Below are 12,894 nucleotides of genomic sequence, written 5' to 3' on the forward strand. Positions count from 1 at the left end.
ACCGAGGGAGAGTAAAACCTCAAAATATTATGCTAGTAAATCTAGAAACTCAGGCGGTCATAAGAAAGTGAAGTGAAAAACATTGCTGCAGATGTTGCCGAGTGGTCTGTCTTACTTCCCTCTCATCGCTGTTGGAAGCTGCACATCCAGATGAAGCATAACATTTAGTCTTAATCTTTCAAACCCCTAATAAACAACACAATTTGTACTGGGGAAAGCAAAAATGTATATCCTGTTCAACATTGCAAAAAACATGCAAAGTAAACTCATAAAGACCCAGTGCTATTTTTGTGTCAGTTCCCAAATGATGTTTTTTCTCTATTTTGAACTTTTGTTTAGTGATTAATCATCGTTTAATCTAATATGCTCAGTATTTTGTATTCTCAGAATCAGAATCTCTTTATTGTCATTGTACAACGAAGAATGAAAATCAGCTGTTTTCCTGTACTTTATTCACTGATCATGTAGATGTTCATAAAAGCTCACATTGAAGTTGAGGGTTATTATGTCAAAAACAGAGACAACTGCAGAAAACTGACTTTTTCAGTCAAATCTATCATTACCTGAATTTAAAAACAAGTGTCTCCATCCACTGTTATTGATCCAACTCCATGGGTTTTACTGGTGAATCAATGTTGTAGAAGATGACAGTGTTTCCATGGTAACTCCGGAGCCTCTGAATGTCCAAATGGGTCATATCTGATGATCATGAAAAGATGACAAACTGTATTTTACACCAATTATTTACATGGATTAATAGGATTAATGGATCAGCAGGTATTAAACAGTTTGGACTGGTCGATGATTTTGGTTAAAGGTGGATGCAAGGGTCTTTATGGATTAAGAAAGGTTAAATAGAGAGCAAAACTGACTGCTGCGATAGTAGCACAGGGGCTTTATGGGTTAAATCAGTGTGAACCAGGATTCTTATGATAAACAGTTCAGTACCTTCACATCATATGTTATTTTATAGTCTCTCTAAGCTCAAAGAAATGATCTCTTAATGTATTGATAGGATTAGTGGATAAACAGTTATTAAACCTTTTTATATCAGTAAATAGTTTTGGTTGCCAGTGGATGTTTGGGTTTTTATGGGTTAATATATAGAAAATATTAACAACATTTATTTTTATGTGATACTTTAATATTTTGAGCCCACTCTGTATGGATAAAATATATATATTATGACACATTTTTTTCCTCAGTACCCAATTTTTGCATCTAGTTTTATCTTTTCAAAGAAATAAAAGGTGCATCTTTAATACTGAATGTCCATTTTTACTTTTCGCTAACTTGCTGCTCTTTGTGAAGCCACCTAGCAGATATGAATAACTGCTAGGTGGCAGCAAAGACAACATTTTCTACCTGTGCTTTATTATAAACGGTGTTGCTTCAGCTGACATTGTGTTTAATAAGTGCATGTTTGTACGTATGCTTTATATTGCAACAAAAATAACCTTGTTGGATATATTCTTACATTTACCATCTAATCATATAGAGTCCCATAAAGCTAAATTAAGTACAGAAATATGTCATTTCTTCAGTTTCACCTCTATGTGTATATTTAGTAATTGTACACATAGTTTATTTGCTATACTTATAGACTGTAACAGATTGACATATTTCAGACACTGACAGCGTCCACGTCTTCACCTCCAGGAAATTCTGAAGAAACACAAGTCACTGAGGTCATTCTCCTGCATCAACACTGATTTTCGCTGCTACATGTTTGTTTAGTGAAGGCCTCAGTTCTAAAAACACTTCATCTGGGCTAAATAAGGATTTTTTTCCTATATTGATCTGATTAAAAAAACAAATGCACCTTAACTTTGGGGTTATAGGTCCAACGCTTATTATAAGAAGCAAACAATGGTGGACGCAAACATACAGAGTAATTAGTTTATTCATTTTTGATCCGAATATTGTCAGGATGATGAGTTCGAACAAAAGTGAAAGTTACAGGGATATTGTTTTCCATCATTACAGAACATAATCTCTCTTTATCCTTGTTTTTATGTTGGTGATTGTTGTTTTTCAGACAAAGACAGACAGTTTCCTTCTGTAAATTGTGTGTTTTTGCAGAATTAAGATATTTTTTCTGTTTTTGTTTGATTACATGTTACCTAGTTTTGTGTTTTTTTTAATGTTTTATACAACCAAAGACAATTTTATATTCAGGTAGATGATGAAGTTCTATTGAATTATATTATTACTGAGCTGTTAGTTTGTCTTTAAACCCAATTGTAGTGCTTTAAATCCAGGTAAAGTGCATAATATGTCATTAAAAACTATAACAGCACTTCTACAAGTTTTTTTTTTTTTTTCGAGGACGTTATGAATATATGTGTGTCGTGATCTGTGGCGAATACAATACCCTCAATATCACTTAATACATCATGATTATACTCCAGAAATTCCACTATGTTATTTATGCACATCAGATTTATTCAACTTTATGTTTTGATATAAATAAAAGTGGCTTGAATTTGTAGCTGGAGGGTGAATAACAGACTTGGCCATTTAGAGAGTGATACATTTAGATTTTATTGAGGATAAAAACACACAACTTTGACATGCAGCAACAGGAGTTACATCATGCTTCATCAGTTTCAGACACATCAGTTGGAAAGCTGTTTGCTTTATCTGGTCATGTTCAGAGGGGAAAACAGAGCAGTGGCCTACAGAACTGACAGGCAGCTGTTCAGATCACTGGCTGTCAATTCATAGGTCATCCCCTTGCATCCCATAATGCTTAACACTCAATGAAACAGGATTTTTTGAGTTGATTAAAAAAAAAGGAAAGGAAAGGAAAGGAAAGGAAAGGAAAGGAAAGGAAAGGAAAGAAAAGAAAAGAAAAGAAATGTCGAAATGAAACCGTGTATGTGGTGGCTCTCTGCAGGTAACAGCACCTCCACTGGAACTATCACATCTTCCACATGGAGTTGCTGTTACATCCAGCGAGCACCAGAAGGTTCATCACCGCCTCTCCATCAGCTTCTAGGCAGCTGATGTTCCATTTTACAGACAAACCCGTGATGCTCAGGGCCTTGGTTTCCTGAAAACACGACAGAAAAGAAGCCACGGAGGTGAACCCGGGCCTTCAATGCAGCTGCTTCAGAGTGCGAACCATCTCCACTTGTAACCGACTTTGACCCGTCGTGTTCCTCCGCCCAGTTTTATTGCCTGAAGTAGACGGCATCATTGCTCACACTTGTCCAACAGCGTGGTCAAAGGGCCAAGGCCTGTATAGATAACACAGACTTTATGGTAGCTGTCAACATGAGGCTGCTTTTCAATATGTGGATATATGGGTGTGTCTGACCTGTGTACCTGCCGCAGACCTTCGATTTCCTGCTTGCACTGACATTTTTCTTCATAATTACTAAAAGATTGGCTGCATTGTTGTGTCAGGGCGTTATTGGTTTGAACTGAGTCAAGCTATTACTTATTACATCTCAGGCTGTGAGTCAACTTTACCCACCTTTTTCTACATTTTTTTGAAAAAACAAAACTAATACAGTTAGATTACTATAAGTTTAATGAAGCTGTAATCATGCTGAGCTGTTTATTCCATTGAAAAGACCAATCAGGGCACATTTGATTGCCTTTTTGTGCTTTTTAAATGACCTTTGCACAGCTACTAGAATTAGATCTCGTATCAAAAAACAACAAACAAAAAAAAGCCTTCACAGGTTTCAAATAGAGCAATGTAAATGAATTGAAGCATAAAATTAAATGATAATTAAGATTTACCTCATTTTTGTTGCTAATCTGAACCAGAAATTAAGTGTGTGGACTGTTTTAAACCTGCTCTAGTTTCATTTGTTGTCAGATCAGTACTCACCTTTAGGTCCAACGTGGCCCGGTGCTTTTCTGAAGTCGAAGCGAAAGGTTTGGAGATCAGCAGAGAGGAAATAGACGAGAGGAGAAGCAGAGCAGACAGGATGAAAACGGCAGAAAAACGGCAAGATTAAAAGAGACGTATTTTGATGTATATGTCAGCAGTGACAGCGAAGCAATGGCAGCGAGGGGGAACAGCCAGTTTAAGAGATCAGGAGTTGGTGGAAGGTTAATTATTACACTCGCAGTCAATATTTAACAGGCCCAGCGCCCTGCCCCTCAGTCCAACATCCTGATTCCACACTCACTGACACAGAGGGTAGGGCCAGTGTCAAGCACATCTCTTTTGTCCCCTGTGCAAAATATGTATTCAATACCTCTAATAAACTGCATAAAAAACTTCTACAAGAACCCTGAATAGTAGCCACTTTGATACTCTCAATATATAACCTGCTCCAGTTATACACATCATGTACAGTATACGTTAAAGTGGACAGGTTTCCAATCACATGACCCACAGGACAATAAACTGCACGTGAGCTGGACTGCATTTACTGTCACCTTTCCGCTACACGCTGACATTCACACCTACGCACAATTACCGGAATCAGCAAATATGAAACTCAGAGGTATGAAGCAATAGCAGCAGGAGGAAGCAAAAGGCCGTGGACTGTAGTCACGGAGCAAGAGTGAACGACAGCACAATAAAAGACTGATTGAAGAGTGTGTTAAAGATTGGTAAAGAGGAGGAGGTGGAGGTGGATGAAGGTTGACTTTAGTGTACGGGGACATAAAAGCTGTTAACATTATAACACGATAATGAATGTAAGGGTGATAACATTAGGAGATCATTTCTTTGAGTTTAGAGAGACTATAAAATAACATGATGTGAAGGTAGTAAACTGTTTATAATAAGAATCCTGGTTTACACTGATTTAACCCATAAAGACCCAGTGTTACTGTTGCGGCAGCCAATTTTACTCTCTATTAAACCTTTCTTAACCCATAAAGACCCAAACATCCACCTTTAACCAAAACTATCCACTGATGTAAAATGTTTAATACCTGTTGATCCACTAATCCTATCAATACATGTAAGTAATTGGTATAAAATGCAGTTTATCATCTTTTCATGGTCATCAGATATGACCCACTTGGACGTTCAGAGGCTCCGTAGTGGACGTATAAACACTGCAATCCTCTACAATATTGATTCACCAGTAAAACCCATGGAGTTGGATCAATGACAGTGCATGGAGACATTGGGTTTATTTTCAGTTAAAGATATATTTTACTTGAAAAGTCAGTTTTTCTGCAGTGTTCTCTGTTTTTGATATACTAACTCTCAACTTTAACCCTTTCGTGCATAGTGGTCACTACAGTGGACAGTTATTCTACAGCTGTTCTCTTGTATATTCATGGGTTTTGTTGTTTTAGTTTCATATCAGTCAACACAGTGAACACTTATGCATCATGCCATACACTGACATTCATACCATTACTGTAACTTTGCTGTTCTAGATAAACCTGATCTGCAGTAACATGTTTGAGTGGAAATCAATTGCTAATTGTTATGATACTGTAATTAAGTTTCCTGAAACAAAAAGTTTTTTTTTTTTTTAATTTGTTTTTCCATATCCTCCTGAGACCCAGCAATGCATTGTGTCCTCTACAGGGGACAAAAGTTTGACAGTTTAATGAAAATGCTGTCCATTGCAAAGGATATTCAATTAAAAAAATCAATCAGTAAATAAAAATGATTTTAAAAATGTATCTGAAAAAACTGTTGCATTATGTAGATTCCAATCAAGACTATTTTTTTTGTGTAAAAAAAGCTAAAATTGTCAATTACCTGGGTCTCAGAAGTTATTATCTCCATGAAATAACTAATAACTAGTATTTGAGTTGGATAAAATGTGAGAAAACATCAGATTAGCAGCATTAAAAATGTTTTTATTTCATAGTTTTCACACAGTATATCACTTTCCGATGACGAGTTTTAAATACATGTTTCTTTGCTTCAAAAATTAAATGCATGGTGTCCAGCTGAGAGGACATTTTTATGACTCCACGAAAAATAGGTTCATAAAAAAAAAAAAAAAAAAAAAAATTCAATTGCATTGTTTTTTTCATGCCTAAAGAGGAATAAAAACACTCAAGAAAAAAATATTGACTAAGGGTCTCATAATTCATGCACGAAAGGGTTAATGGGAGTTTTTACGAACATCTACATGATCAGTGAATTAAATACAGGAAAATACCTGATGTATACTGATAAAATACAAAATACAGAGGATAATATAATAAATGGTGATAAGTCACTTAACAAAGGTCAGATATAGTAAACATTTAATTTGGGAACTGACAAAAAAGTCATGCTGGGTCTTTATAGGTTAAGTGATTTTTCACTATTTAGTAGAATATTATCCTCTGAATTTTGCATTTTTTTCAGTGAAATCGGATATTTTTCTATATTGAATTCACTGATCATGTAGATTTTCATGAAAAGTCAGATTAAAGTTGAAGGTTTTTATATCAGAAACAGAGAAAACTGAAGAAAAAGTAATTATTTCAACAAAATATATCATTAACTAAACATAAACCCAGTGTGTCCATCCACTGTCATTGATCCAACTCCATGGGTTTTACTGGTGAATCAATGTTGCAGAAGATGATGGTGTTTCCACGTTCACTACGGAGCCTCTGAAAGTCCAAATGATAAACTGCATTTTACACCAATTATTTACATGGATTGATAGGAATAATGGATCAACGGGTATTAAGCATTTTAAACCAGTAGATGATTTTGGTCGATGGTGGATGTTTGGGTCTTTATGGGTTAAATCATCTTAACATTTCTGGAGCTGTTTTTTTTTTTTTTTTTTTTTTTTTTTTTTTGTGCAACTCAAAGGATATTTTTTCCTGTCTAATCTGACAGTATGATGTCCAGAAACTGACTGAAGATGCAATATACAGGGTGGGGAAGCAAAATTTACAATGAACATTTAGTTGTTTTTTCTCAGCAGGCACTACGTCAATTGTTTTGAAACCAAACATATATTGATGTCATAATCATACCTAACACTATTATCCATACCTTTTCACAAACTTTTGCCCATATGAGTAATCAGGAAAGCAAACGTCAAAGAGTGTGTGATTTGCTGAATGCACTCGTCACACCAAAGGAGATTTCAAAAACAGTTGGAGTGTCCATAAAGACTGTTTATAATGTAAAGAAGGGAATGACTATGAGCAAAACTATTACGAGAAAGTCTGGAAGATACTATTAAAGAAGAATGGGAGAAGTTGTCACCCGAATATTTGAGGAACACTTGCGTAAGTTTCAGGAAGCGTGTGAAGGCAGTTATTGAGAAAGAAGGAGGACACATAGAATAAAAACATTTTCTATTTTGTAAATTTTCTTATGGCAAATAAATTCTCATGACTTTCAATAAACTAATTGGTCATACACTGTCTCTCAATCCCTGCCTCAAAATATTGTAAATTTTGCTTCCCCACCCTGTAGTTGACAGAAATGTACCTGAAATAAGATGGCTATTAAAAACTACATCACATTAATGTAAAATGACATAGTAATCACCTTAATTTTACTGATAACACAGATTATGTTTTCAAGAATGGGATGCAGATGTTGTGAATCTGAAGAAAATGGAAGGACTTCGGTTGAGTCAGAAAACAAGAATCTGGTAGAAAAGTTTTCGAACTTTTAACATGGTATATTGGAACGGACACGTTGATGTTAAATGTAAAGCTGAACTGTCCAGAATGGTAAATATTATGAGTAAAATAATGATAAAACCACAGATGCAGCTCAGGGACAAGGATCTGTTGAGTATCAAGAAGAAAGTTCTTGACCTAACAAGTAATCTGTTGTATTTGCTCAGCATCACTCAGGAAGGTGCTTTAGACTCCCAAAATCCACCAAAAATATCTATACCAAGTGAAATTAAGGTGTTAAATTGTCAGACTGTACTAACTGCCTGTAACTAAACTCGTCTCTAGTCTACTCTCCTGTAAATTGTGTTCCTATTTTTTCATGTATATCCTGTTTCTTTGACAATTCTTCATCTAACTGAACCTAAAATCAGCTTCATTCTAGTTTCCTGTTAATGGCTCTTAGTTAACGAGGATAAAATGACTTCGCACAAAATTTAACCTTTAACCCTTTAACCCCTGAGGCATTATTCCAGGTAAACGTGCTGCTGTGAATCTGCGTCTGTTTCAGTGTCATAAAAGCTGCTGTGAGTGTGTGTTTGTGTTCCTTTTCTTTAGTGGTTTTGCTTTACTGTGTGTTTTAGGTTCAAAACAGGGTGGAATAACAGAAAAAGACAAAGACAGACATTGAACTTTGACAGTTTTTTATTAAATAAGACACTCAGAATGTACATCAATAAGAGATTTAGGATGTTGAACATGAACTGTAAACTGTAATACACTGAACAACAAGTATTTGAATTTGGGCCCAGTAGTTTCTGTTTAGGGGCTCTTTTTCTCTAAATCAGTCCAGCTGCTTTTTGGCACCTGGTTAAACGACAAAAAACAGTTACACGGTCAAAACTCAGTAAAAACACAGTAAAAAAATAAGTATAGTCGTGAATGTGAGAGTGATTGTTTGTCTATATATGTCTGCCCTGCGATGAACTGACGAAATGTCCAGGGTGTACCCCGCCTTCACTCATAAGTAGCTGGGATGGGCTCCAAGCGACCCCCATGACCCTAGTGAGGATAAAGCGGGTTCAGAAAATGAATGAATGAATGGAAAAAAAATAAGGTAAGGAAGATCACCACAACACTGCAAACAACAGTAAAAACAAAAAATGACAAGGAAAATGGTGTAAAACAAACAAACAAACAAATTGTCTATTTTATAGTATCGGTCTCACTCACTGCTCTTTGCCCCTCATTCCACAGGTGATGGGAGGGGGTGCACCGAGCATGCTCAGATGTCTATAGAAAGTGCAAGGTCTATTCTATCAACATGTTTTGAATTTTTTCTTATTGAGCAAATGGTTGCATTTTTATGAATATTTAAAATAAAAAAAATTTTCATTTTCATTTTATTTATTTATTTAGACAGGGACAATGCACAATATACATTAACCCAGGGGTGTCAAACTCATTTTAGTTCAGGGGCCACATTCAGCCCAATTTGATCTCCAGTGGGCCGGACCAGTAAAATAATATAAATAATAGGAATGATAGGATAAAAACTTAAAAATAATGTCAATGCCAAAGTTTTCTCTGTGTTTTTGAGTGAAAAAAGTAAAATTCTGCAATGAAAATGTTTACACCTACAAACTGTAATTAAACATAACTTGAACAAATATGAACAACCTGAAAATGCTTCAGAAAACTAAGTGCAATGTTTATATTACACCTTAGTTTATCATTTATACATGTGCATCACAACTTACAGACCACAGTGGATCTACAAATACACATATCATTTAATAACTGGCAGAATATTGTTAAAATTCCACATACTACGTTTAAGACATTTCAGGTTGTTCATATTTGTTCAGATTATTCACATTTTTTGTAAAAGGCTAGACTGTAAATATAAACATTTTGATACAATTTTACTTTTTCTTTTACACTAAAACAATGAGTTTTCATTATTTACAGGTTATTATGATAGTATTTTACTGATCTGACCCACTTTAGATTGAACAGACCTAAAATGATTTAAACATCCTTGATTGTTAATATCTTCAGTGTAATTTTTGCAATTCACAAAATCATCCCGTGGGCCAGATTGGACTCTTTGGCGGGCCAGATTTAACCCCCGGGCCGCATGTTTGACACCTGTGCATTAACCTTAAACAGGACAGATGTAGTGTTCCAGGTTGCAGCACTAGTGCTAATTTCCACCTGTAGTCTTTTATAAAATCTCAAACATACAAAAACGGTAAAAAATGCATTTCTATAACTCTGTCTATATAAAATATTCCTTCACATCCAACCATTCACTCATTCGTCCCACTACTCTGTCACACACACTCTAAGCATGTTTACATTAAATTACATTATGGCTACAGGTTTGGTTAGAGAGTAGCTGTTTTTTCACCTTGTGGTAGAATGTATGGTAGTTTGTAATTGTTAGTAGTTCTGTTGGTAATGTATTCCACTGTCGCATGGCCACACATGAGATCAAACATCATACATTCAGAACGCTCAGCACAGACACATCAGGGGTTAAAGGGTTAATAAACAGTAGTTTTACTTATTTGATGTGATACATTCTTTCATGCTAGTGTTTTCATCTTCTGTAAATCCAGGGTTTATTCATCATATATAAAAAACTGGCCTAAAACTAGTCAATTCCTCACATCAGAATAAAACTACAAACTAAACGAAAAGGCAAATGGAAAGACTAAATAATAAACATTTCAGAATGATAAAAACTGAAGATGAAATATAATCTACATCAGCAGGAAAAGACAAACTCCATTAAAAAAAAAATCCAATCCACAGTGAGACACATTTGAGACATTTTTCTTCTCAGTAATACATTCCTTCACACTCTGCGCCTCGTCTTTCGTTCTTACACTCCAGCTATCTTATCTCACAAGTTCAAGGGATTGGTACCCGGTATGGCCGAGTACAGAGTCCAGTGTCTCCAGGACGGAGAATGCACGACATTAATCTGCCACACAGATAAAGTCATTTGTCGTTCCTTTGACTCGACTGTGCTTAAGGTCATAATCATTTCTGCTGCAGATAACCACATCAATATGCTGAACATGAAATTATCTGGAGCAGCACAAGGTCGCATGCGATCTTCAAATCTTAACGACATCTCGTGTCAAGATGATCTCATTCAGGAATGAGTTACTGATATTTATTATGGCAGGCGACATCCTTTTAATGCCCACATTTAGTTATTTATTGCCATGCAGTTTTGTTGCTTTAGTGGTGTTTGTGCTAATTAAGTCCATTATGTTCATGTTTAATTGTGTTTCTACTTGTTGTTTTTTCAAATTTTATTTTGTTTAACCTTATTTTTTCAATACTAGTGTAGTTTAAGTCTCTGTTAACCACACTGCACTGGGTCTAGACAGCCTTCCACCTTATCATTTTAGTTGTTCAAAGAGTCATCTGTTACACTAGTTTTTATGCTATGGTCTTTTTTCCTGGACTGAAAACTAATCTTAAAGTGAGATAAATGCAAACAAACTGTGTAAGAACTCTCTGTTTTATACGACCATACAAAAATGGTCACTTTTTCCGCCATTACTTTCCCACTTTACACACATTTAGTCTTTAAACAAACGGGCTTTACATATCTGATGACTAATGGCCGCCAGATAAAGAACAAACAGGAGAGTTTTTTTTTTTTTCTTTTTTATTCTTAACCTTCTCACATTAAGTCAAGCTGACAGTTGAGCCTATGTGATTTTCATCAGAAATGCTCAGATTACTGTTTGATGGACAGAGAAAACATAAAGCTGTCACTTGTTCACTGTGGTACATGTGCAAAAATAAAAGCTGCCATGTGATGTATTATTATTTAGTGACATAAAATCCACACTATATGTATTCTATTACAGTCGGTGGGGTCAGTGTTTACCCAGAAGCACATAAATGTCTAAAGCTGCCAAATATCAAATCTTCCCTCCTCCTTTTCTTTTACCGTTGTCTTAATCTTATCTCAGGTGCATTCAGGTACAAGTAACCCAGAGGTGGCAAAGGTGCACACTTTGTTTACTACGAAAGAACTACAGATACTTGTAAAGAAAAGACAGTGGTCACAGTAGAAGGACTGATTCGATTCCTTTAAAAGTAGAAATCTTTTCATTTTCATCTCAGATCATCTTTTACATTGTTTTGTTTTGTTTTGTTGTCTTGTTAAATAAGCACTCTCAGTTGTATTTTTCACTTGTGTTTTTTATGTTATTCATTCATTCGTCTTCTGAACTGCTTTATCCTTGAGAGGAGCCTATCCCAGCTTCCTTTGGGTACACCCTGGACGTGTCACCGTTCATCACAGGGTTGATTTATTTGATTGAGGATTGTTTTTGATTTATACACTAGATTTCACTGTATTATATCAAATAAAGCAAAATAAGACTACATGCAAACCATGTTTGGGTGCTTCTATGAAACTGGTCCCTAAAAACAGGACAGAGGGGCTAAACATTCAAACCACATGTGGACTAATGTTATGAAGCAAGTTTGGAAGCACTTGGGTCTATTTTTTAAAGACATACTTACTGAGATAAAAGGGAAACTATTTTTCAGATAAAACACATTTTTGTTTTATTTTTATACAAAAATCCGAATGTAACATGGTAAAAAGAACATGAAAGTTACGCGCTTCTGTTTTTTCAAATATCTTTTTATTCTCTCACAGGTAGATGTTGGGAATTGAACCAACTGAACCGTTGGACACTTTTAAGAGGATGCTGTGTGACTTAGAGAGAGAGATATCTGGCTGCAGATGTTTTACCTGATGCATTTTTGTCTACATTTCATGAGCACTTTTTGAGTTGACTTTGGAAGGTTTGACTTGTCTATGTGCTTTTTATGTATTCGTTTTATGTATGGAAGTCTGTCTGTAACTATTTAATGTACTGCTGCCCGTCTTGGCCAGGACACTCTTGAAAAAGAAATTCTTAATCTCAGTGAGGTTTTCTTGGTTAAATAAAGGTAAAATAAAAAATAAAACAAAAATTATGCAAGGCAGAGTGTTTCACAAAAATGACTGTATGCTGTTGCCAAATCACTTGCGATTTATATGTGTTTAAATGGGCAGGTTCCGCATGTAACACGATTGGACACGATGGGTTACACACAAAACCTGAAATTAGACTGCCAATTCATGAAAATCCCGCATGTCTGGATTAGAAAAACCACTAGGATTGTCAAATTTAACACAGTGTCTTTATTTATAGCGATATATAAGACCATTTACAGCCCCGTTTTCCAGATAAAACACATTGACACCTAGGTAGCTTTTCCTGTCCCAATTTGGGTCCTAGTTTTGGAACCAATATTTCATTAAAAATTCATAAATTTTGAGATGGCTCAGAC

This window comes from Sphaeramia orbicularis, chromosome 14 (genome assembly GCF_902148855.1).
Source record: "Sphaeramia orbicularis chromosome 14, fSphaOr1.1, whole genome shotgun sequence".
NCBI classification, from domain to species: domain Eukaryota; kingdom Metazoa; phylum Chordata; class Actinopteri; order Kurtiformes; family Apogonidae; genus Sphaeramia; species Sphaeramia orbicularis.